At 42.5% G+C, this 26,421-nt stretch overlaps 1 pseudogene; it reads right to left on the bottom strand.

The window, feature by feature from the left end:
* Window positions 1–285: 285 nt before the first annotated feature.
* LOC144576529 (homeobox protein Nkx-2.2-like) lies at window positions 286–26,421 on the bottom strand (annotated as a pseudogene).

The raw sequence follows: 26,421 nt of genomic DNA, 5'->3' as shown, positions 1-26,421 counted from the left end.
ATAATAGGCTGGGCGCGGTGGATCAAGCCTGTAATCCCAGCACTTTGGGAGGCCGAGGCGGGTGGATCAAGAGGTCAACAGATCGAGACCATCCTGGTCAACATGGTGAAACCCCGTCTCTACTAAAAATACAGAAAATTCGCTGGGCATGGTGGCACGTGCCTGTAATCCCAGCTACTCAGGGAGCTGAGGCAGAAGAATTGCGTGAACCCAGGAGTCAGGGGTTGCGGTAAGCCGAGATCGCGCCATTGCACTCCAGCCTGAGTAACCAGAGCAAAACTCTGTCTCAAAAAAAAAATAATAATAATAATAAAAACCACCATGAGGACCGAGACCTCCTTGCTGCCGCCGCCGCCTTGCTGGGGTGTTGCCTGGGCCTGGTGCACGAGTCTGGTTGGGGTTGTGCTCACCAAGTCCACTGCTGGGCCTGGACCGGGGGTGTGCTGTCGGGTACTGGGGGGTGCAGGCCGAGCTGTACTGGGCGTTGTACTGCATGTGCTGCAGCGACTGTGCACTCTACGCCAAAAAGCGGATGCCTGACTGGAAGGTGGCGGCTGCCAAGTCCTGGGCTTTGAACACATGGCATGGTTTGCCGTGTCTGACCAAGACGGGCACGGCCACCCAGCACGGCGAGGGCAGGGGCATCACCTCCATATTTTCCTCGGCCCTGGCGCGGTTCATCTTGTAGTGGTGGTTCTGGAACCAGATCTTGACCTGCGTGGGCATGAGGCGGGTGAGGCTGGCCAGGTGCTCACACTCCAAGGCGGTACCGCTGCTGCAGAAAGTGCCGCTCCAGCTCTTAGATCTGCGCCTTGGAGAAAAGCTGCACTTCCGCTTCTTGCCAGCGTCCCCCTGCCCACCGCCCGGGGTCTCAGTATTGTCCAGTGACTGGTCGGCCGAGGGTTCCGGGGACTTGGAGCTTGAGTCCTGAGGGGGCGCACTGCCTTCCAGACAGTGCACTGGGGGAGGGGGAGAAAAAAGCATGTCAGGCATGTGGAGGCCATGGGCAGCTTGCACCAGACTCGGAGCACTCCAGATCCTTCGTGCGCCCCTGGCCCTCCGCACCTGGCAGCCCAGCCTGGCTACCTTTGCTGTGACTTCTGACCAGCTCCATGCCTGACAATGATGTCTAGGCCTCCAAGGGTAAAGAGAAACATCAGCAGGAGTGGGGGCTGGGGCTCACATTTCTAGGGGCTCGTATAGTGTGGGTGAGGATTTGGGGGGAGTGGCGCACCAAATATCATCTCAGCTTAAGGGCTCCGGCCCCCTTAAGCCATTTCCTTTTGGGAAAAGCCTGGGCAGATTTTTAAAAGAAAAACCCCACAATCCCAGCATTGATTTCCTCGGCCACTTAAGGCAGGTTTTGGGGGGCTTTGGTTTCTGCTTTCGGGTTTTCTAGAAACCCCTGCATCGCACAAAGCGTCCTCTATGATCACTCAGGGGACAGGGTGAGCTATTTATACCCGGTCCACCCGAAGCCTCCCCACCCGAACTGGACGAGGCTCGCTGGCTACCTCCAGTCCCTCCCATCGGCTGGAGTTGGGGGTCTGGCTGGAGCCCTCAGTCCCAGTTGACATCATATACCAGCCCCTGGGAGGTATAGCTCTTCTCCCCTCTTTCTCCTTAATTTCTGGCACTGAAAAAAATCTCAGAGACCAAGTCCTTTCCCGGAAATAAGGGGGTTTAAAGAGGAGGGCAGAGGGCGTCCTATACATACAAGTTTTAAAAATCTTTCCAGGGATCCGTGTGAGGTGGTCTGGACTTACATGGCCCCTTCCCCTTTCATTCCCAATGTCCAGCCCGAGTTGCTGCTGCAGGAATGGAGGCGACAACGGCCTCGACAGCCAAGTTTTGCGACTTATGGGAGTACTGGAGACCCTCGTGCTGGCCAGCCAGTGTGTGTATGGGTTGTCGCTGCTGTCACAGAAGGGGTTCTTCAGGAGCAGGCTCTGCACTGCATCCAGGGCACCCTGCCCCAGCGGCCTGGCCCTCTTAGTTGGCTCGGGCCCCTCATTCTCTTCCCCTGGCCCTTCGGCCACAGAGCCCTTCTCATTGTTGGTGTCCAGCAGGTCTAAGATGTCCTTGATTGAAAATCCCGTCTTTGGTGCTGGTCAGCGACATGGTTCGAGACCCCAAAATTTATGTTCCAAAGTTGTAGCTTCACTAGGTCAATTCGTGCCGCTCCCCAGCTTGGGCAGGTGAGGAAGGGGGGCGTTGCTGGGAGGGACTGGGGGAGGGGAAGAGGAAATTGGCTTTAATTATTGGTATAATTATGATTTTTAAAAAGAGAAAGAAACTGGGGATGGGGAGGAAAAATAATGGAAGCCCAACCCAGTGCCTCTGTCTTCTTTGAAAACACATGGAAATGGACATAGGGAGCTGGGATGCCTGCGCATTGAGCTCCGAGGACCCTGGCCTTAGTTTGTAATTCCAGGAGGGGTGCCAATGCAGCGTCAGTTCGGGCTCCAGCGTCGCTCCACGTGTGGTGGCAGCTAGTGGCAAGGAAGAAATGAGCCATCGCTTGAGCGATCAGTCCATATAAGCCTGGGCTCCACTCACAGATGCATGCACAGAGGCCTTAGAGTGCCCTCTACACACAATAACAGCAAAAGAGATGTTTCCCAGGGAGACGTGTTGGGCAAAGCAATAGAAAAGAAGTGTTACAGTTAGGAAAAAGAGAAAAATTAACGTGCCTATTCCCATCCACAACATCACATTACCACTTCTGACTTAGTGTTGATTCTTTTAAGTGGGTGGTGGAAGTCTTTTAAAGGTTCACAGGTGTAGTCATGATGTCCTCCTTTTATGCCTGCAACACATAAGAAATAGGTTTAGGATCAGGCATGGTGGCTCATGCCTGTAATCCAAGCACTTTGAGGCCAAGGCGGGCGGATTACCTGAGGTCGGGAGTTTAAGACCAGCCTGACCAACATGGCGAAACCCCGTCTTTAGAAAAAAAAAAGAAAGAAATAGGTTTAGTACTGGACAGGTGTACCCAACTAGTTACTCCCTAGTTTAACATTAGTAGGGTACTCAGCAACACTTCACAGGTGCCCTTCCATTTTGGTTGTGGTCCGTTAGGGTATTTTGCTTTTTAAGTTTTTAGTAAGACTGTGTCTTCTGGGAGGAGGCAATACTTTATTTCTATATTCTTAAAGGGCCTTGTAAACCTGGCTTAAATTGTAAAGTGGCATAATGAGGAGTGCCCAATCTCCTGTTTTGGTCATAGCCTGAGTTAGTGTTTTTAGAATTTTGCATGTGTGTGGAAGGGGGATTTCCTTTGGCCAAGAGACTTAGAATCTAAAGACTCAGAGTCAATTCAACGTTCTAGGCCAGATGGGAATGGAGGCAAGCAGGTAATCACTAGTCCTTAAAACCATTTTAAGTAATATGAGTCAAAAACTAAAAGTCAAAAATAAGAGTATAAAACTGACTTATCTATACATTCTGTGCACTGAGCTACTGCAATCTTGACTCATAGCAATTAGCTATACCAAACACAAGCATTTTATTAAGGCATCTGTGTGCCTTTGATTTGCAGGGGCTGAATTAATGTTAACCCTCAAAACCCAGCCCTTGCAATCTTGCATGCCCATTTATTCCACCATAGTTCCTGGGCCTGAAAGGATTAAATCACTTTAAATACTAGATGAAAAACAAAACAACGAATTAGCAATGATTTAAGCGAAAAGGTCATAAGCCCTGCCTAGTTTTGAGAATGAGAGGGAAGGAAGCTCATGGGTAGCTAAACATTTAAATTATTTTGTATTAAAGCATAGAATAAGTTATATTAATTCAGTTAAAGACAAAATTATTAAATGAATACAAGCTTGTCGCTGTCTCATGAAAGCAGTTTACTTTGATTGTCTCCTTTGCCCAGGTTTAAAGACAAGGCTTTGGTGAACTTGAGTTTGACGTCAGATACTGGCAGGAATTGGTACCATCTCTAGATGAGCTATGTATGCATACCCAGGACTCAAAGCCCTGTAATTTGGCAGCACATGGATTAGTTAATAGCACTTGATAAGGAACTTGTCAGAGGGTTGGAGGTGGTGATACTGGAGTTCATGACCTGACTGGAAGCTGTAAAAAGATTTTATAACCTTGTGGTGATTAATTTTTATAGCTTTAATAAACCCCAGCAACAAGCAGGAGATTTAAACTAGGATTTAATTCTGAGGTATTTTTCAAAGTTGATAAAAGGCCCAAAATATTTGTTCAGTGTGAAACTACAGGTTATTGTAAGCAATAGTTACTTATTTATCCAAAGTTAAATACCCTTGGCAGTGTGATTACCTCTCCTCATGGGAAGTCCACTTAAATAACCTGAAAGTTGAGTTTGATGAAGAGAAACATAAAACTTGAATTTAATCAGATGCAGGAAAAGTGTGTTTAAGATTATGAGTCTAGCAGGGGAACTGAGAAAGTTTTCTGTTTACAGTGAAAATTTAGAAATGTCAAGAAAAACCAAGAGTATAGAATCAAGTTATATTGGAGAAAAAAACAGCTTTTATACACCACTCAGACAAAACACTTTAGCATCAGGCCACAATAAAGTTGGAACCAGAAGAGAAAATGTCACAGGAGCTAACAAAAAGGCTAAAGGAGAGAGTTATGTGACTCTGAGAAGCAAGAAGCTTTTAAAAGAAATAGATTATAAAATTGAAAAGCAAAATTCTGGGTAATTTAGCAAATTAATACATTAAGAAAATTTGGTTTGACATGTAGACTATTTGTAGAAAGTCTACTATACACAATTTTTTTTAATTATAGCCAGCTTAATCACACACAAAATTCCTTTAATAAATTGCCATCATGAACCTTTTATATCACAATTTATATCACTTATCACGACATATACCATCTACCACATGCTTGGGTATTTTGACTTGTCCTATACTAACTCTTTCTTAAATAACCAATCATTTTACTATAGGACAAGAGTTTACTATGAAAGATCCTTTCTATATAAAATAACTCTTTCTTTGTAAACTTCCCTGCCTATATATATATGTATTAATCTAGAGCTTTCTTTACCTCTTCTTTTTCTATTCACTGGTTCCTTTATAATTTGAACCTCCCCTTTAATAACTTCTGAATTTGACAAAAATTATTCTTTTTCCCAATAAAGAATATATTTGCCCTGGCACATTTTATATAACCCTAGAAAGCAAGCAATCCTTAACTTCCCACCATACATTGGCATTCTGTAGATGAGAACCATTTCACAATTTTAAGGTTCTCATCTGTACAAAAGGTTTCCTATCTGAAGCCATTTTAACCAGTTGAAGGCCTACAAACAACAGTGCTTTACCCTAAAGTTAAATTGTAAAAGACACAACATTCTTTTCAAACTAACAAGTTCAAACCAGTCTTATTTGTGAAATTTATTCTTGCTCTGTTATTCATAAGCCAATCTGATAACACGCCAGACACAAGACACACCACAGTACTTGTCTATATACATGAACAAACACATCAAACAAAGCACCTATACAAGATAAAAGGATCCAAGTTATTTACTAAACTTGAACCTGTCTACCTGGCCAACCTTTATCTGCCCCAGCAGGTATGGAAGACAGGAAGAGGCAGGGAAGGGAATCCTGTAGCAGCCAATAAGGAAGGGAGGAGGCAAACTGTGTCACTCAAGGGGAGACCTGAGTCTCTGAGCTGCTGGAGAGATCACGCAGCAGCAGGAACACTGAAGAAAAATATTCAGGCGGCCTCTGGCCTGCTACTGCAGGAAACTGTCTGTGGGGTAACAGGTTACCTTTTACTAGGTAATCCCTAGTAAAATTACTTGAGCAAAACAGCATACTGGGGCCAGCAGGATAAGGTTAGCTCTAGAATTGGTGGGTAGCTTTTTCTGTCTCTCACCAGGGACAGTTAGGACAGTCTCATTGTCAATGGCCCTTGTGTTCATAGAAGTCACAATGATTCAGACTCACGGGCCAGTCAGCTAGGGGCTCTCATCTGGGGCTCTTATCTGGGCATTCCAGATGCTGATCTTGTGACACTTTCTTGGGATGGGTAACCCTGAGGAGGAAGGGGGCTTAAAGCATCTGCTAATAATTGTACTTTTTGGCTATTTCTTATGGTTTTGCCTCTTCCCCTCTGTCACTGTTGTTGTAAACACCAAAAGTCATGTCTAATTGTTGGATTACAGGGGTATGAAGCTCCTTTGCTGCTACTTTTTGTAGCATTTTTCCTGCTGTCAGGAGAAGATTGAGTAATAAAATGTGCATCCAGGAAAGCCTGCCCTTCTGGGGAGTCTGGATCTGTACAAGTATTTTTCTTGAGTGCCCCAATCAAATGACGTTGAAACAGAGTGGGCCTTCCATCTTTTCTCTGAGTTATTTCTCTAGCCTTGTCATAACTGACTGGCTAAACCACACCCTTTTCCCACTGCATTTCTTCCACAGCACACCAAGCAGATGATAATACTTGCAAGTCATGACAAGTTAAGTTAAAGAACATCATCAACTTAAAAAACTCCTTCACAAACTTTTCTGGATTCTCTGAAAACTAGCCAAAATTTTTTGTTAAATAAAGCCAAATCGGACATAGAAAATAGCATGTACTCTAAGTGCTCCCCAGTTTTCATCAGCTCCTTCCTACAATGGGCACAGCGTTGACTTTTAGGGGCTGATATGGGGTCCACTTCTGAAGGTATTGGTTGGACTTACTCTTTTGAGCAGTAAGAGATATAGGCTGGATCTAGTTGGATAAGAATGAGTGTTGCCTGATGACCTTGGGATGGAATCCTTTGTCAGAGAACTGGCAGGACCCTTCTCAGAAATGGGGCACTGAGGAGGCTCCTTGGAGGGCATAGGCTGGGAGATCAGCTAGGAATGCCATTTGATTCAGGGCAAGCCAGCCCCAAATCGGGGCTTAGCTTGGGAAGGTTCTTAGCTTCACTCAGGGAAGGATTCGATAGTGAGCTAGTGGTAGGAAAAAACAGCTTTATTGAGGCAGCAGTGTCACAGCTCTGTGACTGCCCTTGGAGAGCCAGGAAACCCCAAAGGCAGTGTGTTGGAGTAGCAGCTCAGAGGCAATCCAGCAGTTATATTTATGTGTACTTTTAATTACCTTCAAATTAAAGGGTGGATTACTCAGTAATTTCTAGAAAAGATGTTGCCATTGCAATGGTAAATCATTTTCTGATGGGCATGCCTCTTCCCTGTTTCGGTGTTCAATCTGGCCTGCAGTCAAATCCCACCTGCTACCTCACTTCCAATGGTGTCTGCAGTGACGTTTTGTTCCCTCTTTTGCAATCATTATCAGTGGGGTCTCTTGTGGGTGGGGAGGTAAGCACAAGTGCTCAGCCAACTGCACTGAACCAGAAATTCTACATCTGTGCTGACTTGAGATGCTTTCTGGAAAACCAGGAGTCTAAATAAGGTGGACCATGGCTCACACACAGCACTGCCCTCTCACACCTCCATGCATGTTCTTTAGTGCTATGCAGCAGCAACCTCTAAGGAAAGCAGCTCTGAGACTTTTTAAAACATTTTTACTATCTGATTTGATTTCTTACAAGATGTTTTGCTGGGGAAAAAAAACTATGTAGAAGACATTCCTGGGTGTGTATTATGAGAAAGAGGTCAAGTGCAAATGAGAAAAAGAGGAACTCATGAACCTCTTCTGCCTTTTGGTAAGTGGCCAGTCATCTGAAACTGTGAAGCAGAAGGTAGTGAGGGTAAGTTGTTCCTGTGGGTGTCAAGGGAAAACTTGCTCTTTGCCTTTGGAAAGGTCACTGAAAATAAACTGACAAGAGACAGGTTAATGGGAGAAAAGGTGCACATATTTATTAATGTGCACTGAATCTTATAAATAAAGATCTCCAAGAAATGGTAAGGTGGTTGACACTTTTATAGTATCTTCTTAAAATTTTATTTGATATAGGGTCTCACTCTCACCCAGGCTATAGTGCAATGGCAAGATCATGGTTTACTATAGCCTCAAACTCCTGGGCTCAAGCAATCCATCAAGCCATCCCACCTCAGCCTCCTGAGTAGCTGAAACTGTAGGCCTGTGACACCATGCCTGGCTAATTCTTTTCATTTTTTTGTAGAGATGGGGTCTTCCTATGTTGCCTTGAACTTGAACTCCTGGCCTCAAGTGATCCTCCCGCCTTGGCCTCCCAGAGTTTTGGGATGACAGGCATGAGTCACCATACCCAGCCTATACACAGCTTATGGTTACAGAAAAAATGTGGGCTTGGAGTATGGCCAAAAACTGGTTGTGGTGGTAAATCAGGTTATGATGGCAAGGCAGCTTATGGGAGGAGAGGAGGAGGTCTGGCTCCCCAAAGGTGGTCTTGTTAGGCAGGCGAAATCTTACACGTAGCAGTCCTCAGAGAAAATAGATGGCAAATATTTATTTCATAACTTAAGGTGTCAGACTCTTTTTATATTTTCTTGATCTGGAGAAGGGAGAGCCTCAGAAAAAGCCTGGCTGCACCATGCTGATTCTGAACAGATGCAAATCTCCCCACAAGGACAGCTCTGCAGGGCTACCTCTGTTTGCAGGCCCTTTAAACAGCCATCTCAAAATATGTCTAAGAAGGATATTTGAGGGTGAAATATTTTGGTTCAGATTCCTCATCTGAATCTGACATAAGATAGTATTGTTTACTCACTGTATAGCTTGGGCCAAGTGGTTTGAATTATCTGTCCCTCAGTTTATCTGTAAAATGAAGAAAGTAATAGCAAATACTTCACAGAGTTTCATGATAATCAATTAATGTAAGCAAAGCACTTCTAATAAAGCCTGGAACATAGTAAATAACCAACCAGTTATTAGAAGACAGAATCCATGGATTTCCTGTTAGCATAAATAATGTGCTCTCTGCTATGCAGAAAAGCAGTCTTCAAGGGGAGCATTTGTTTTCCATTGGGAATCCAAGCAGAAGCTTCTTCCATTGGTCAGGAAGGTGGGCCACAAAGAGGAGGTGGATCCATGTGTGCAGGACAGGGCCTTGGCTGCAGCAGCCATGCTCATTCCTGGCCACAAGCACAAATGAGGGTGCTACCAGAATCCAGAACCAGGCACTGAAGAGGGAAGTGGGCCATGTAAGTGATCACAAAGCACTTAAGTCATGAGAAGAGGGTCCCAACGGCAGTGACCCAGACCCCACTCCCCTAAGCATTACAAGAAGGAAGAACCAGCTTCCTGCCAAGGGGAGCTTTTTTATTAGTATGTTCATTTCACTGATGCCAGCTCTCATTACAGAATGTGAATTCAGTCTTTTTCAACAAATCCTTGGATATCTTTAGGAAGTCCCAAGTTACTGTTAAATGTTGACACTTGTATCCCTTCTATCTTTACTTTTTCAGAAGTAGGCACAGATTTGAGATCCCAGTAGAAAGAGTTTACCTGGCAAGTGCAAGGTACCCCAGCAAAGGAGCAGGGACATGGTACCAGGAGCATGGGACCAGGAGGAGAATGTGAGACCGGGAAGGGAAGGCAGCCTGATTGTGAGCTGCTGGAGTTCAATCCCACAAGGAAACTGCAGAATCCCCTGTGCTTCTTCCTGAGAGGTGAGGGAGCTGGGGCATTCAGACACTGGCCTGTCAGTCATTGGTGAAGGGCTGCCAGGGCTATTAATTTCCCAGCACTCAAACCACCCTGGACTTGGGCAGAGAGGCCCCCTGAGGTCTAAGAGAATGTCTTCAGGCAAAGAAAAAGTTGAAACTCAGATAAAACCCACAGGCCAGAGGCGTGTGAGTGAGTCGCCAACAGTTTCTGTTACATTTACATTTAGGGAGAAGATTCTGGAACCCAACATAGATAGAGCAAGGTAAAGAGCATCCCTCCCAGAAGGTTGCTGAGATGCTCCAGAGCTCCTGAGATTTGCACTTGCTGACACTGATAAGCGGGAAGGAGTGGGCTCGGAAATCCACTCATCCAGGACTACATCCCTGCTCCACTCTCAGAGCTCTGTAATCTTGAGCAAGGTCTGTAGCACCTCTGGGTGAGTTTTCCCATCTGTTCAATGGGGATGATAATACCTGTAGGGCTGTTGTGAAGACCTAACACGTTCATACAGATAAAGCACTGAAAAAGCATGTAGCCCTTAAGTCCTCAAACGTTTGTATTCTTTACCTTTTGTGAAGTGCCTTTGTTTATAAATGTTCTGGCATGCTGGGTGCTCAAAAGGGGCTGACAATGAGTTATTCACTACAATGCACCAAGAATTAAGTGAAATGTTGCAAGGCAAATAAAAACTACTGTTCATTGCAACCTGCGCTGGGCTTCAGAGAACCAGGAGAGGGTGTGGCCAATGAGTGGCTGTGGAAGACACTGTCAGAGTGGCTTTGTCACCCACAGAGCCCCTACTAGTTTATTAGGGAAATCTGACTTTCAGATCTGAATCCCAGCAGTGTACAGATATTAAAAAAAACCCTAAAAATAATAATTATAAAGATATTAAAAATAACCTGTGACACTCACAAATCCTTTTGATTGGTAATTTTTGAGACACTGGACCATATCTAATACTTGGCAATGGGGGCACCACTGTGCTATCGTGAAACATCATCATCAGTTCCAGTGAAGGTGAAATGGTGTCTATTATAAGCATGTTAATAACTTCTATTAATAAAGGTGAGAAAAAGCACAAAATCTTTATCACTTCTTTTCATGCCTGGAATAAAATGAGAACTTTATATTTAAAGAAAAGAAGGTTCCCTTTCTAATGCCATCCAAGGAACAATATTCTAAGTGTGCCTACTGAGACAGGATTTCATCTGAATTTATTGCTATGCATCTTCCAACATCCTCTCCAGGAAAATTAGGCCCTATCCAGCTGAGACTCATTTTTGCTAGAAGTGGTTAAATTTTCACAGTTCCCGGGCCAGGGGAAGGGAGGAAGCCTCCCTGAGATGACATTGCCCTCTGCTGGCCATCAGAGGCCAAGTCAGGTAGGGAAAGCCTCTGGGGAATAAACTCATATTTTTAAAAATAAAGTTTATGAAAATTATACATGACATTTGCAAAAAAAGGTGAAGTGAGGCTGTTACAGTTGCAAAGTCTCTCACTCTCCAGGGGCATAATTAGGCGGTCAGAAGTGCATTTGGAACTATTGGGATGGTGGGGGTCATACAAGCAGCGGGCTTGGAGTCAGGCTCCCGTTGGGCCCTGGTCTGCTGGTCCTAGCTGTGCCATCATGGGCAAGTTGTCAACCTCTCTAAGCTTCAGTCTGTCATATATGAGATGCAATAATCCATGGTGCAACTTATCTGAATATTAAATAACAAAATGCACAAAAAGTCATAAGCAGAGTATGTGACACTTCATGTTCTAACAAATGTTGGTTATTATTACTCCAACTTCCTCCTTGCAGATTCAAAAGCTGAAAACTCTTGGGGCTTAACATAGTAACCCAAGGTCACCTGTCTGCCTAGGGGTGAGGAGGCAGTCATCCCAGGCCAAGCCTCCTGCCCTCCCCTATAACCCATCTCAGGGGACACATGTCCCTGATGCTGCGCCTGGCCTACCCCATCGCCCCACACAAGGAAACGTTCCTTGTGGGCTGGGCCTAATGCTCTGCTCACATTTGCCCCCACAGAGCAGTTCACCTGGAGGGTAGCACAGGTGTTATTCCTGAAAGGCCATGTCAAGCTAGTGCAACTGTCAAAGTGAGAAAATTCCCTTCCATAGGCCATGAGCAGTTTGGCTGCGGCAGTAGGCTAGAGGACAAGGGCTATTAATGACTGAACGATAGAAAAGTCCATGTCATTTTTCTGTTCATTCATTCCCAAGTTTTTTTTTGTTTTGTTTTTTTTTTTTGAGCACCACATGCTAAGCAAGTCTTCTCAGCACTCACATTGAAGAGAAAGAAAAGATGTGACCCTGGGACTTTGGATGGGCTCTGCAACACCCTTGGGCACCTGGTGGGAGGCCTGGTTCCCCTTTTATGTGGTTTGCCACACTCTCAGGACTGTGACCAAAACCATATGAGGGCATTCCCATTAGATCCTGCCTAGTGAGCCATGCCTCCAGCAAACAAGTTTAAGCAGGTGGGGTTCATGTTCACTGAGGACCTCATGCCACCAAACAACACATGTGCTAGCAAGCGTTGCCCACATGCTGCCTCACCACCCATGCTTGTCCTTTCTGTGTCCTTCTTTCTGAATAACCACATAGAACCAGGGCCATGGCACAAGAATCATTCAAATCACCACCACTAATGGGTGTGGATTGAAATTCCAGAAATAATCCCAGCTTGACTACTTGCTATGTGTATTCCTTCAATGGAGTGATTAATCTTTTCTGTCTCCAAATTCTCACTGAATCATGGGACTGACAATACGTATTGTGCAAAATTGTTGTAAGAATTAAAAGCAATAAACATAAAGCCCCTGGTGGCCTACACAAAGTGGACACTAAGGAAATAGCAGCCATTGTTACTACCTCACACCTAAGCAAAATACACATACAGACTGAATATATGTATAAATTCATATATACATATTAATGATATAAAAATGTGCATACCAATTTCTGTTGCTGTGTATAAAATACATAGTATTATACTGGAAAAGAGCAAAGAACATACAGTGTAGAGATTACAAAAACTAAATATGTTTATCTTGCCAACTAAAACATTTGAAAAGAAACTGTTTTGGGTCATGATGACATTTGCTTTCTTATCTTTTGAGTTAAGGAAAACATATATTTTATGGAAAGCTATGGAGGTAGCCACTAACAAAAATAAGACTTAAACTTGTTTTGAGGAATAAAATCAATATCCTCATTTAAAAAAATATTCTGAGGAAATAAGAGAAATCAAGTGTAAGAATATGTAGTTTAGGTCAACTTAACATTTCTGCAATGCAGTATGCTATAACTATGCTGTAGAAATGTATTCTTACTAAAACACTTAGCAGTCATCTCCCCCCCCACCCCCAAAAGAAGGTGTTTTTCAGTAGCATCTGCTACTTTCAGATGGGCAAGTGATGGCAGAAGCAATTTACAGAAACCACATGCATGAGGTTATCGGGGCAGCCTAGCCTATGATCTCAGGAGCCAGACTGTCTGGCTCTGCCACTTCCTAGATGTCTGACCTTGAGAAACTTCTCTGCCAAGCTGTGCCTCAGTTTCCTCTACCAGAAAATGTAAATAATAGCACCCTAACCTTATTTCAGGATTAAATGAGTTGATGCTTAGAGAACAGAACATAATTAGCACTCTTTATGAAATAATGCTTTTTTACTTAATTGGCATTTTAAACATCCTTCAACTGAAAATAGACCTCAAAGATTCTTGGAGAAATTATACTTAACAATAAGGAAATAGAATACTTTATGAACCCAATAAGGAGCATCTACAGAAAACATATAGCTAGAGTCATATTGATGGTGACATGAACACTTTTTCCTAAGATGAGAAAGAAGGTAGAAATGTTCACATCCATCAGTTCTACTCATGGTTGTACTGTAAGTTCTAGGCATTGCAATAAGACAAGCGAAGAAAAAAAAAGAAACAAATAAAAATACAAAGCTGGAAAAGGAAAACAATTCTTCCATTTGCAGATGACATGACTGTTTACATAAAAAATTCCAAGGAATTTACAAAGAAACCACTGTAACACACAGGTGAATTTACTAAGGTCTCAGGATACAAAGTAAATCTATAAATTTCAATTGTGTACTTATATACTATTCATAAAATGTGGTAAATGAAATTTACAAAAAACTACATATCATTTTAACATAATATAAAATACTTAGAAATAAGTAAATAAAGATATGTAAGACCTGTACACTGAAAAGTATAAAGCATTGCTAAAGAAATTTAAAAGAACCTAAATTAATGGAAAATTATACAGTGTTCGTAGGTTGAAAGATGAACTATTGTTAAAGTATCATTTCTCCCCAAATTTACACATATATTCAATACAATACCAATTAAAATCCAAAGAGGACTTGTTTATAGAAATTAACAAGCTAACTTTTTAATATTTATATGGAAATGAAAAAGACCTACAATAACCCAAACAGTCTTGCAAAATAAAATGGAGAAATAAATAGCTAATTTCAAGTCTTGCTGTAGTATAGTAACCAAGACAGTATGGTATTGGTGTAAGGATGAATAGATCACTAAACAGAACAGAAAGTCTGAAAGTAGACCCACATGTATAAAATTAGGAGATTTTTGACAAAGGCATCAAAGCAATGAAAAAAGGAAAAGGAAAGTCCTTTCAAGAAACAGTGCTGAAACACTGGATATTTGTGTAGAAAATTAAAAACTTACTCCTATTTTACACTAAACACGAAGATTAATTAAAAATGGATACAATTCCTTAAAAAAATAAGAGAATATATAATGTGGTAGACAAAGTATTCTTGGGCTGATGAAAAACAGCACTCATCTTAAACTTAGAAAATTGTTCAATTTCACTTAGCCAAAATTAACTTCTATTCATCAAAAAGCAATGATAAGAAAATGAAAAAGGCAGCAATAGACTAGGAGAAAATATATGCCAAATATATTTTCAAAGGACTTTTTGAATATATCTAACAGAGGACTTCAATCCAGAATCTGTCTTTTAAAGTTCTACAAATTAATAATCAAAAGACAAATAATCTAATTTTAATGGGCAAAATATTGGACAAACACTTTATAAAAAATAATAGAGGAGTTGGTAAGCACATAAAAATATGCTCAACATTATTGGTCAACAGGGCAACTAAGACCACAGTCAGATAGTACCATCCCCTCACTAAAAGATAGATAACATTAAGTGTTGGCAAGGATGTGAAGCAATTGGAGCTCTCATACATTGCATAAATCTTGTACACAAAATGATACAACCCTTTTGGAACCTTTTTGGCACTTTCCCTTGCACAGCCATCTGCTCCATGATTCAACAATTATACTCATAGATCCTGGGGGCGGGGGAGAGAGAGAGAGAGAGAGAGAGAGTTGCTGTCTTTGCTCAACAGCACCTGCTTGATGAAGAGTCTCAAGATCTGACTTGGGCCTCCCAGCTCTCAGGAACCCATTCCCCACCGGCAGGGGTGGCATCTTCACCCTATTATTCATGGAGCAATTGAACCCAAACATTTGGGGATGTTAGGTCGAGAGCCGGAAAACCCAAAGCCTCTGGTGCAAAAACTCAGGCGTTGCTAGGAGCACTTGCAGGATACACCCATGTCCCACCACCTGCCTAAAGAAGCCTTTGGGTGCTTGTCAGCTGCTTGGAGGTGAAGTCAGATCATTTACTTGCTCAAGCCAAAGAGGAAACCAAAGAGCTCATTGACTCAAGAGACATCATAGCAACTGGGGCTGCACATGAAAGGGAAGAATCAAGCGCATGGTCCACAACTAAGGCCTGAGGAAGTGGGGCCCATAGTTAACCTGCATAGCAAGAGTCATGACCCATGTGCTGGGGCTCTAGTCATTAGCGACGCCTCTTGCCTTTTCCAGCTTCCTCCTGCAGAGAATGGGTGTTAGTTCATTGCTCATAACCTCCTCAAAGGCACGGGCTTTAGTTTCTGCCATCCCTGAATCAAGTCTTCTACATTGCAGTTGCTGTAACTAAAACTATCAGCAACAACAGAGTACTACAGAAGCCAGCTCCTTGTTAACAGTAATTGCTGATGCCATTGTCTTCTAGAGACCACTCTAGTGGCTCAGCAGCCTTGGTATAGAGCTGATGATAAAACCTTTTCTTGCTTCTGCCTGTCATGAGGAGCATTTCTTTGTCTAGATAAAGGAACTGAAACCCACTCAGCCAGCCTGAATATACTTAGAGCAGTAACTGGGATACTAATCCCACCATCATCTCTCATGTTATCACTTTTGTTATCTTTAAATATGGCCCCATTGACTCAGAACCAATATTCTCTCGTGTGGAGAGCAGGACTAGTGCCCTTGAGTTATTTACAGTGACTCGTTTTTGGTTGGGGGATATATTAGTATTTTCAGCAAATGTTGGCTGTGATGAAACATTTGCTAAACTGTCTCCCAGTTTCAAAACAAGCTAACAGCACTCAAAGGGCTCCATTTACAGCAATGGGGCAGAAGAAAACAATCATAAGCCTTTCTGGAAGCTCAATAATAATCCAAGGATTGCAGTAATTTCATCTCTCCTGAAAATATCTCCAGAAACTCAGACTTAGTAACTCCCTTCCTGAATGTCTTTCCAAAGCCGCAAGTGAGCTTGGTGTTCCACAGACTATGCCTTACACAGCAAAGTGCTTCTTGGGGTGGGAGCCAGCTGACCTTCCATGGAATACTGACTGCAGGTTCTATTTAGAACATGCATGCTCATTTTGAGAAGCTCTTAGTAGTTAGCATTCACAAGAAGTTCACAGGCTCCCGAGAACACAGGACAGCATTCAGGGGAAAGAGAAGGAGCAGAGATGGAGACACCTGATCAGTGTGGCCAGAGAATCCTGGGGGAAGTGCACTGAGAGATAGCAGAGCAAATGCACGTGGTTGGTGGGAAAAGGAACACCACAAATGGCAAGGACACTGTCCAGACAACCTCCCAACTCAGGAGAAGGGACTGAATCCAAGAGGAGAAGAGGAGGGATGAGGCTGGGTACTGAGAAAACCCACAAGTCAGAAATCATTTGAATCAATGAAATCAGACACCTGTAGATGTGACTGTGGTTTCCTGATAGGAGAAACAATGCTAGCCATATTTATTTAAAACATCGATATTTGGGGGCTAGACTTAATTTTCCTTCTATCTGAACAAGGGTTTGCTCATGATTTATATTTACATTTTCCGGCTTTGTAATAAGTTGAGCTGGTTGATACATTGTGCAAGATATTTACTAAAACAACAGAAAAAGAATAAAGTCCTTAAAAAGTCTCAACATGAAGTGTTTCTGCAGGGAAACTAGGAATTCCCACTCCTGTCCCAGAGAGCCACAGATTTTTCTGGACTCCTTAGGGGCCACAAGGACACTGGCCCTGATAATTCAATGGACTATGAGATGAAACAGTGGCGTGCAGTGCCACCATTATGCTTCCAGTCCTTAGGTTTTCAGGGGAGATACTATTCACTCATTCTACAAATATTTATTTATGATGTACTTTTTGTCAGGTAAGTTGTAAGCACCATGGTTGATAGGCAGAGACATACAACAATCAAATGAACGAATAATGAGTAATCAAGATGACTGATTTTGGAATTAAATAGTTCTGAGAATAAATTATGGTTCAGATTCTTCATAGGCATGTAACTTTGAGCAAGTCTCTTAAAGGCATGGAGCCAATATTTCCCCATTTGTAAAAGGGGAATTAAACTGCCTACCTCTGTGAGTATTTTGAAGATTAAAGGGATTAATTGTGGCTAGCAAACATTCCCTGGAATAGAGCTACTAAACTATTCTTCTTCTTAAAGGTTCTTTGGAATCTAATATCATGGAAAGACCATTGTTGGGTTTTGCCTTAAAATTACTTAAGGTTTTAGACAGAATTGTCAGAAAAAACAATTTTCTGTTGTTTCTGTTTTTTTGTGTCCTTAAGTATGTATGATGCACTAAAAGAGGTAAAAGCATTTTTTAAATCAACTGATTTTTAAAATGCTGACTTAAGACAAAAATTTTAAGGATAGTCATGCAAATTAAAAAATTAATATTCAGCAATAGACTTCCCAGATAGCCTTCTGTGTCCACAATGGTCCTGAAAGTCAAGCTCTGAAGAGAGAGTAAAACATTCTTAAAATGTAGGAGCCAATTTAAAAATCTCCCCTATAAACTGAGGTCAAAGTTATCAAGAAACTAATTGTTCATGGCCGAGTGCAGTTGAAGGAACACAGGAGAACAGTTGTCCCCAAGACTGGGAAAGGGGAAGAGGTTTCTGCAAGAGGCTGAAGATTATAGCCTGCTGGCACTCATGCCTTGGTGGCTGGGCTTAGAGCACATAGGGTCTGCGTTATTTCCACACCCAGGCTTGGCATGGAGGATGGGGAGGCAGGTCAGACCTCTTGGAGTGTCCAAAGGCAGCAAAACACAGACTGCTTAGAAGACCCCAGGATGCCTCATAACCACAGGGAGAAAGAGTGTCTCCTTGAAGAATAAAAGAGACTAGATTTTTGGGGGGGTGACATTTAAGCCAAATTTATTTTAAGAAGACTAAAGGAATGTGGTAGTTCTGGAAAATTGTGGTGGCTTAACTGAGCTCAAGTGTAGCATGGGTGAAACACAAAGGAGCTAATTGGTTCCCAGAAAATGAAAGAACAGGGCAGATGGTTGATGAGGCCTGGAGAATTTAAGTTTATAATTTCTCCGTAGGGCTGTACTATAATTCCCAGGGCCACACTTTAATGCCCAGTGTCTCTTCAGTCTCTTTGCCGGGTTAGGACATTTTCACTCATCAGCCAGGTGCACTCAGCTGTGGGGTGATGCTTCCTGGCTGGTGACCTTTTTCCCACAGCCCATCCTCTTCCCCCATGAGTTCTCTACCTTGCTGTTACAGAGGGAGCTGTTCTTGGCTGATGTCTCACAATTTGCATGGCAGAATGCTCAGTGAACGCAGGGAGATCTGCACAACCTAGGGGTACAAGTCCCATCAAGGCTGAACGAGACAGTATTCCTAGAATAATCAGGGCTTAGGGCCCAGGATCACCCATCCAGAAGCTTTGCAGGGAGTGGACAGACATGGCCCTGAGAACCATAGCTTGAAGAGTTGGGTGTCGGCTGAAATTTGGGCCCCCACAGGATTTTTCTCCAGGCATCTCTCTGCAGGCTACAAAGTCTGCAAAGACTGACAGATAATTGGTTGCAGCTCGCAAGACCCAGAACTCACCCCTGCTTTCTCAGAGCTCACCTTCTACAACACTTTGGGAAGGCAGAAGTCAAGGCTGGCTTGCCACATTCACAATCTACAACCAGGTACCTGGACGTGCCTTTGTTATACTCACCCGTCTCCCAGTCTGTCATCACTGTTTTTAGAAAAGCTCACACCATCGGTGGGCCCAACTTTTTCTTGTACTCTTTCCAAGGGGTGGCAAGAGTTTTTCTTACTCACCTGCCTACTGGGAACCAACTTAATATTTTTATTGTGGTAAAATGGACATAACATAAAATTGACCATTTTAACCATTTTTGAGAGTACAATTCAGTGGCATAAAGTTCAGTCCCATTGCTGCCACCATCACCACCATCCATCTCCAGAACTTTCTCTTCAACCAAAACTGAAACTCCTAACCCATTCAACACTAACTCCCCACTCTCCTCTCGCTAGCCCCTCAATTTTAACTGGAATGAAGATAATAATAATGTTTATATATTTTTTCTTCATATTTATGCTTTCAACAAGTATTTATTAAGCACATTTTATTAGGCTGTGCTGTGCTGTGTTAGGGGACAGAAAAGTGAAGCAAGTACTCACACCCCTTTCCCGTGGAGCTCCTCTTCCATGTGAACAAGCAGAAAGCACATCCAAGCCTGGCACAAACCATGAGAAAGTGCAGCACTGGTGAGCCTCTCACAGGAGTCCAGTGGCAGGCAGGGTGCAGGGCTGAGTAAGGACCATCTTATCTTTTTTTTCTTTCCTTTTTCAACTTTTATTTTAGAGCCAGGAGTACATGTGCCGGTTTGTTAGAGGCATATTGCCTGATGCTGAGGTTTGGAGAATGAATGAATCTGTCACCCAGACAGTGAGCTTTTACTCAATAGGCAGTTTCTTTTTGAACCCTTACCTCCTCCCTCTTTCTCCCTCTTGTATTCCCCAACGTGTATAGTTCCAATTTTTATGTCCTTGAGTACTCACTGTTTAGCTTCCTCTTATTAGTGAGACCATGTAGTATTTTACTTTCTGTTTCTGCATTAGTTTGCTTAGGATAATGATTTACAGCTGCATCCATGTTGCTACAAAGAATGTGATTTTATTCTTTTTCAGGGCTGCATAGTATTCCATGGTGTACATGTACCACAGTTTCTTTATCTGTTGATGGGTACCTGGGTTGATTTCATGTCTTTACTACTGATAATAGTACTATGATGAACATGTTTACTAGAATGATTCATTTTCTATGGATATATATCAACAGTTGATGTTGGCTATTTATCCTGTATCTTGTGAGTACAATAGTTGACAGGCAGAGACAGACAATAATCAAGTAAACAAATGAAGAGTAATTAAGGCCACTGATTTTGAAATTCAAGAGTTCTGGGTTTAAATCATGGTTCAGCTTCCTCACAGCCATGTAACTTTGGGCAAGGCACTTAAACTTGTAGAACCCCCATTTCTTCACCTCTGAAAGGGAAATTTAAAATGTGGGCACTCTGAAGATTAAAGGGGATGATTCAGTAGTGCTTAGTATCCAGTCCCCAGTCCCCAGCATAGAGCCACTATTATTCTTCTTAAAGGTGTTTGGCAACCTAAGAGTGCCCCTATATCATTGAAACATGCTAGTTGGGGCTTTATTTTAAGAGACATCACTGTATATCACAAAATATACATGAAGGTAATATGACATGTGACAGGCCCTTGAGATCTGGGGAGAGCTGGTCACCTGAGGTCTTGAGACAGAGCAGAGGTGGACAGATTAGAAATCCAGGGCCATAAACATGACCAGGAGCCATGTTAACACTCTGCCTCTGCTGAGCTCTCTGCTATGGTTTGATGTAGGATTGTAGGATTAAGAAAACCCTGTGCCTGAAGGTTTCTCAGCTGAATGAGCTGTCATCATTATTGCATTCTGCCCTGTTTATCCTCGGTTATTGAAACCCATATGTGCGACGTACTGAAATTCGTCAACTATGAACACATTATGTGGCTAAAATCCAATCTTGCCAGGCAGAGACCCATCTAGGAAGCCTGTGTTCTTCCCATCTTCCTTTGCATTCTCTCAGAAGCACAACAAGCATGTAGAAAATCACTTTCTTGACTGTTAGCAAGGAAATGACTCTCTTGACTTCTCGTGGACTGATCTATTCTGCTTTGCTGACAAACTGGAGTTGAAGCACACATGCATGAACATTTGTCTTAAAACTTCAGTCACTGGAAGGCAGCCTCGGAGCAGTGCTGATGTTCTGAACCTAGCCCTGCTTTTATCAGTCATGAGGGTTTTCTTGTCCTGAGAGAGGAACTGAAACCAGCCCTCATTTGCCCAAAGCAGCAAGAAGGATACTCATCACACCGCCATATTCCATATTATCTCTTTTCGTAGTTTAAAAATGATTCAATTTCTACAGCACCAATACTTACTTATGGGGGAGCAGAGCTAATGCCCCTGAGTTACTTGTATTGACTCCCTCATTAGATGGGGAATGTGCCAGTACTTTCAGCAAACCTTGAATGTGATGCAACATGTGCTAAACTGTCTCTCAGTTTCAGAACAAGCTAACAGCACTCAGGGGCTCTAGCCAGGGTGGAGTCAGGAGTGGAAATGCATCTTGCACTGTCACCTTGCTTAACAATATCTCTGACCTGTGGGAGGATGATCAAGTCCTGTCTCCTGTAACATGGGGGAGTGATGGCTCAGGGTTATGGCTCCTGCATTTGGCTGAGGCCTTCTCATCACTTTTAGACAAGCAAGTGCAGGGCGACTGCACACCTTCCCACTTCCATCTGCATCCTCCATCTTCCCCCCTTGACCTCTCTCATTCAGAGATCCAATGCTGAAGGGCTCAAAAAAACATTCCTTATCCTTTCTAGAAATTCACGAGCAATTCATGAATTACATTGAATTCATCCCTACTATAACTATCTTCAGAAATTCAGACTTGGTAACCTGGTAACCCCCTGCCTCAATGTCTTTCCAAGGCCCCAAGTGACCTCTATGTTCCATACATTACGCCTTTCACAGCAAAGTACTTCTAGGGGTGGGAGCCACTGACTTTCCCTGGAATCCTGACTGCACGTTCTGTTTAGAACATGGAGGCTCAGTTTGAGAAGCTCTTAGTAGTTATCATTCACAAGAAGTTCACAGGTTCCAGCAAACACTGGACAGTACTCAGGGGAAAGAGAAGGGGCAGAGATGGAGACACCTTACCAGTGTGGCTAGAGCATCCTTGGAAGTGCACTGAGAGACGGCGGAGCAAATGCACATGGTTGGTGGGGAGAGGGGCAACACTGATGGCAAGGACACTGTCCAGACAACCTCCCAACTCAGGAGAAGAAACTGAATCCAAGAGGAGAAGAGGAGGATGAGGCTGGGTGCTGAGGGGTACCCACAAGTCAGAAATCACTTGAATCAATGAAATCAGACACCTGTAGATGTGAGCTCAGTTTGTTTACAGGAGAAGCATTACTTGCCATACTTTTGAGATAAGCTGTCATTTTGGGAAAAAAAAAATCATTGGTGGCTAGATTTAGTTAACCCTCTGAAAAACATTTTTTAGATGAATTCTATTTAATCCTGATTTTACAGCTTTGTAACAACTTGAGTTGTTTGATTTCGGATGCAGGAGATATATATGTATCCCAACAAAATTCTCCATATGAAGTATTTCTGAACTAAAACAAAAAATTTCTTGTTTACCACAGATGCAAAAACTTGTCTGGACTCCTTGGGAGCCACAAGGACACTGTCCCCAATATTTCAACAAACTTTGAAACAAAACACTGACCTGCCATTCCACCATTATGCCTCCACTCCTTAGATCTTGAACTGAAATTGTGTTCATGCATTCTACAAGTATCTACTCAGGATGTGATATTTGTCAGGTGAGTGATGAGCACAATGGTTGACAGGCAGAGACAAACAATAATTTTTAAAAAATGAATCATAAAGAATAATGAAGGCCGGGCATGGGTCTCATGCCTGTAATCTCAGCACTTTGGGAAGCAGAGGCAGGCGGATCACCTCAAGTTAGGAGTTCAGGACCGGCCTGGCCAACATGGTGAAACTCTGTCTCTACTAAAAATGCAAATATTAGGCAGTTGTGATGGCCTCTGCTGAGCTCTCCTTTGTGTTTTAATGTAAGGTTAAGGAGCTCCTGGGCCTTTGGAAATTCTCAGCCAAACCAGCTCCCATCATCATGGCTTTCTCCCCTCTCTGCACAGGTGATCAGAAAATCTGCTGCTGCATACAGGACACACAGAGCTCACCTATCTCTGCTCACTCAGGTGCACCTTCAAGGACACCTCCTAGGCAGGCAGAAGTCAACACCACTTGCCACACTCACACTCTAGGACCCGGGACCTGCGCCTGCCCTTGCTACACTCACCAGTCTCCCAGGCTGTCGGCACTGCCCTCAGAAGAGCTCACACTGATGATGGCCCATTGTTTCTCAGGCTCTTGCCAAGAGGTGGCAAGAGAGTTTCCTCTACTCACCTGCCCACTGGGAACAAAACTTTATTTACTTTTTATTGGGGTATAACAGATTTAACATAAACTACCATTTTAATCATTTTTGAGTACAGGATTTATTGGCATTTATTCACATCATTTTCTCTCCATCATCAGCCAATCCAGCCCCAGAACTTTCTCATCATCCCAGTATCAGACACTGAACCCATTAAACACCCAGCTCCCCAATCCCTTCTCCAAGTCCCTTAATTTGAAGTGGAATGAGGATAATATTTTTGAAATTAGAAAGTTCACTTTTTGTTGACTTTCTCCTTGACAATCTTCCCTTGATTTAGTCAGAAGTCCCCACCCCATGGTTTCTGGGACAGATTCCTCCCAGGCCTCTGTGCCCAGGAGACTGTGCCCCATCTGCTGATGATGCCATAGTGGGAGGCCCAACAGAACAATCAGGATATCTAGTGTACAGGACAGGATTTTCAGAGGAGAGGAGGGGGTTTCCCAAAAATTCTGGAAGCGTGTCTGGAACTAGTCCTGTTTGGGAAGTGCAGTATTTTTCTATCAGTGAAGCACTAAATATGGGGAGACGCCTTCTGAGGGGACATCACAGCAGGGGAGAGGAGAGGGAGACAAGCACTGGCTGCACTGATACTCAGGCCTTTGAGCAGTGGAGAGTGTGTGGTACCACTTCCCCATTGGGACGTTGTTTTCTTACCAATTTTTGAGAAGTTTTTTGAATATTATGGATAATATTGTGAATAATAACGCTTTATGTATCTAATGCTTTGGGAAGATATTTTCCCAGTTGATTTCACCTTTCAACTATGTTTATTGAATGTATTTGCCAGAAATGAATTTACAACTTCTTATGATGTCAAATAGTAATATAGTCCTTGAAAACGTCTGGGGATTTCGATCTTGGTTTAAAAGGTATCCTGAGTGCCAAGTTATTTTAAAAATACATTCTTTTAAGTTTTCAATCTAGGTACATATTATTTTCTTTTGTTTTGTTTTACACTTAGAAGTTCTTATCCATTTACTTCAGGGTGAGATGGGGAGTAGGAGGTCAATATTGTTTATTTCCAGAAAAAATAACCACATCTACCAGGCTCACCTACTACATAAACTTTCCCCTACTTAAAGTAAAATCATATCTTTGTTTACTATCAAATTGTGAGAAATACTGTCATTGACTTTGATACCCTCTAACCTGTACCTCTTATTTAATTGTACTGATTTTATGTATATATATCAATACATACATATATAGCCTTATATATATATACATACTTAACAATGTATAGCCTTAACAATGGCTATATAATTATATATATATATATATATAAAAATATGACTATATATAAGGCTCTCTCAATATATATAGCTCTCTCTATATATATATGTATGTTTAAGGCTATATATGTATATGTTTTCTTTTGTCTTCCATCAAAATTTTAAAATAAAAATTTTATTCTTCTTCATCTTATTCAGTTGCTTCCTGTAATTATGCTAAATTTGTATAACTTGAGAAACATGAAATGTTTAGTCATACTCTTTCATCTAAGAACAGTCTCATTCCATAGGATCATCTACTATTTTATATACCGCAATAAGTGTCTGATTTTTCAGTTTTCCAAAGTTTGTAAATATTCTATAAGTCATCTTTGAATTGTTTTTGCAATTTGTACAACAAAATTTTAAGCAAATCATTGAAATAGTAAGAATTTCATGAAATCAATGTGGTCCAATTTGCTCATAACAAGCCTTCGTCACCTGCCTTCTACTTGTTTCTCTACTCTTCCTTCCTAGTCCTAGAGCACTAGGATAAAAACATGTCCATGCAGCCACCTTATACTGAGTCCCACCAGAAAGGAGTCCCCTGAAACTCAAGCCAAATGCCAGAGGCAACACAGGCTCACTGGGTAATGCTGGTGAAGTCTGGGTACAGGCCCTCTCTGGGGTGTACTTACTGAAGCAATCTGCCTCTATATGTCTTGCAAATGATGTCAAAGCAGCTACAAATCCTTAGATCTGAGAGCCCTGCCATAGGGAACAAGCAGCTTATTTGAAATACAAAAATTGTTCCCAGTCCTAAGGAAAGAGGAGCAGCCTCCTCAGTAGTGAGTCAATCTCTCCAGCTCTTTCTATGGAAGGCACAGGCTCCGCCTGGCCCTGAAGGCAAGGAAAGTTCTAGTGATCTTGCAAAGGCCCCTTCATCGCTGCTGTTTGGTGGGATTTGCTTTACCAAACTGGGTACAGAGGTTTGAGGAAATTAGCACATAATCCAATCATGAGAAATGGAGCTTCAGGTTTGCAAAAACCAGCATGAGCACAGCATGGATCAATGTCACCTTCTCCCAATGCAGGAAAAGTGAGGCCTAAAACCCTGACCCTATGAGTGAGGACAAGAGATACTGTGGTAAGTGGAGGGACTGAGAATAGATGTATAAATGTCAAAGTTATACCACTGATCTAAATATATTAATACAAGCCCCATTTTTATATAAAAAAGGCAACAGATCACTCCCTCATGTTGGCATTTCAACAGGTTTATTCTATAGTGCTGCTACTAACATATTATATATGCCTAAAAACTCAAACTTTTTGATCCTAAGTAAAAATAGAAAATTTATATTGTGTCTCTGAATATCCCCATATATACAAGTGAAACAAAAGTTTTATGAAATAATCCTTGATGCTATCTCATATATCCAATTCTATTCTACACGATTGCATTCTCTTCAATTTCATTCCTCCCACTTTTTAAAAATAAGAACATGGATGGTCTAACAAGATGGCACATGAGAGGAGGGGAATGCCTGTGCCCTCCAGAATAAAGGACAAAAACAGTGGCTAAACAAATTCATTTGAACTGGAGTGTTTGAGAGAAAACCCTGGACAGCAAAGAAGAGACAGAAAACCTGTGGGTCAAGGAAACCTGTAGAGGTGGTCAGATAGAGAGGAGATCCAAATACCCTGCTGTGACACACCATCTTCCTAGTCTGGACCAGCTGGGAGCAAGATGACCATTTCCTTCATGGGAAAACGTAAGCAAACAGACTCCAGCAGTCCCATTAACATTGCGGATACCTGCATTCATTGTTGCTGGGAACTCCTGTAGTCTCTACAGATTCTGAGCTCAGTTTAGGGAGCTGCTTGATGCCCACAGGGCTATACTGCCCCAGAGGAGGAGCCCACAT

Source organism: Callithrix jacchus, chromosome 1 (assembly GCF_049354715.1).
Source record: "Callithrix jacchus isolate 240 chromosome 1, calJac240_pri, whole genome shotgun sequence".
Lineage (NCBI taxonomy): Eukaryota > Metazoa > Chordata > Mammalia > Primates > Cebidae > Callithrix > Callithrix jacchus.
This window is presented reverse-complemented; position numbering and strand designations above follow the sequence as displayed.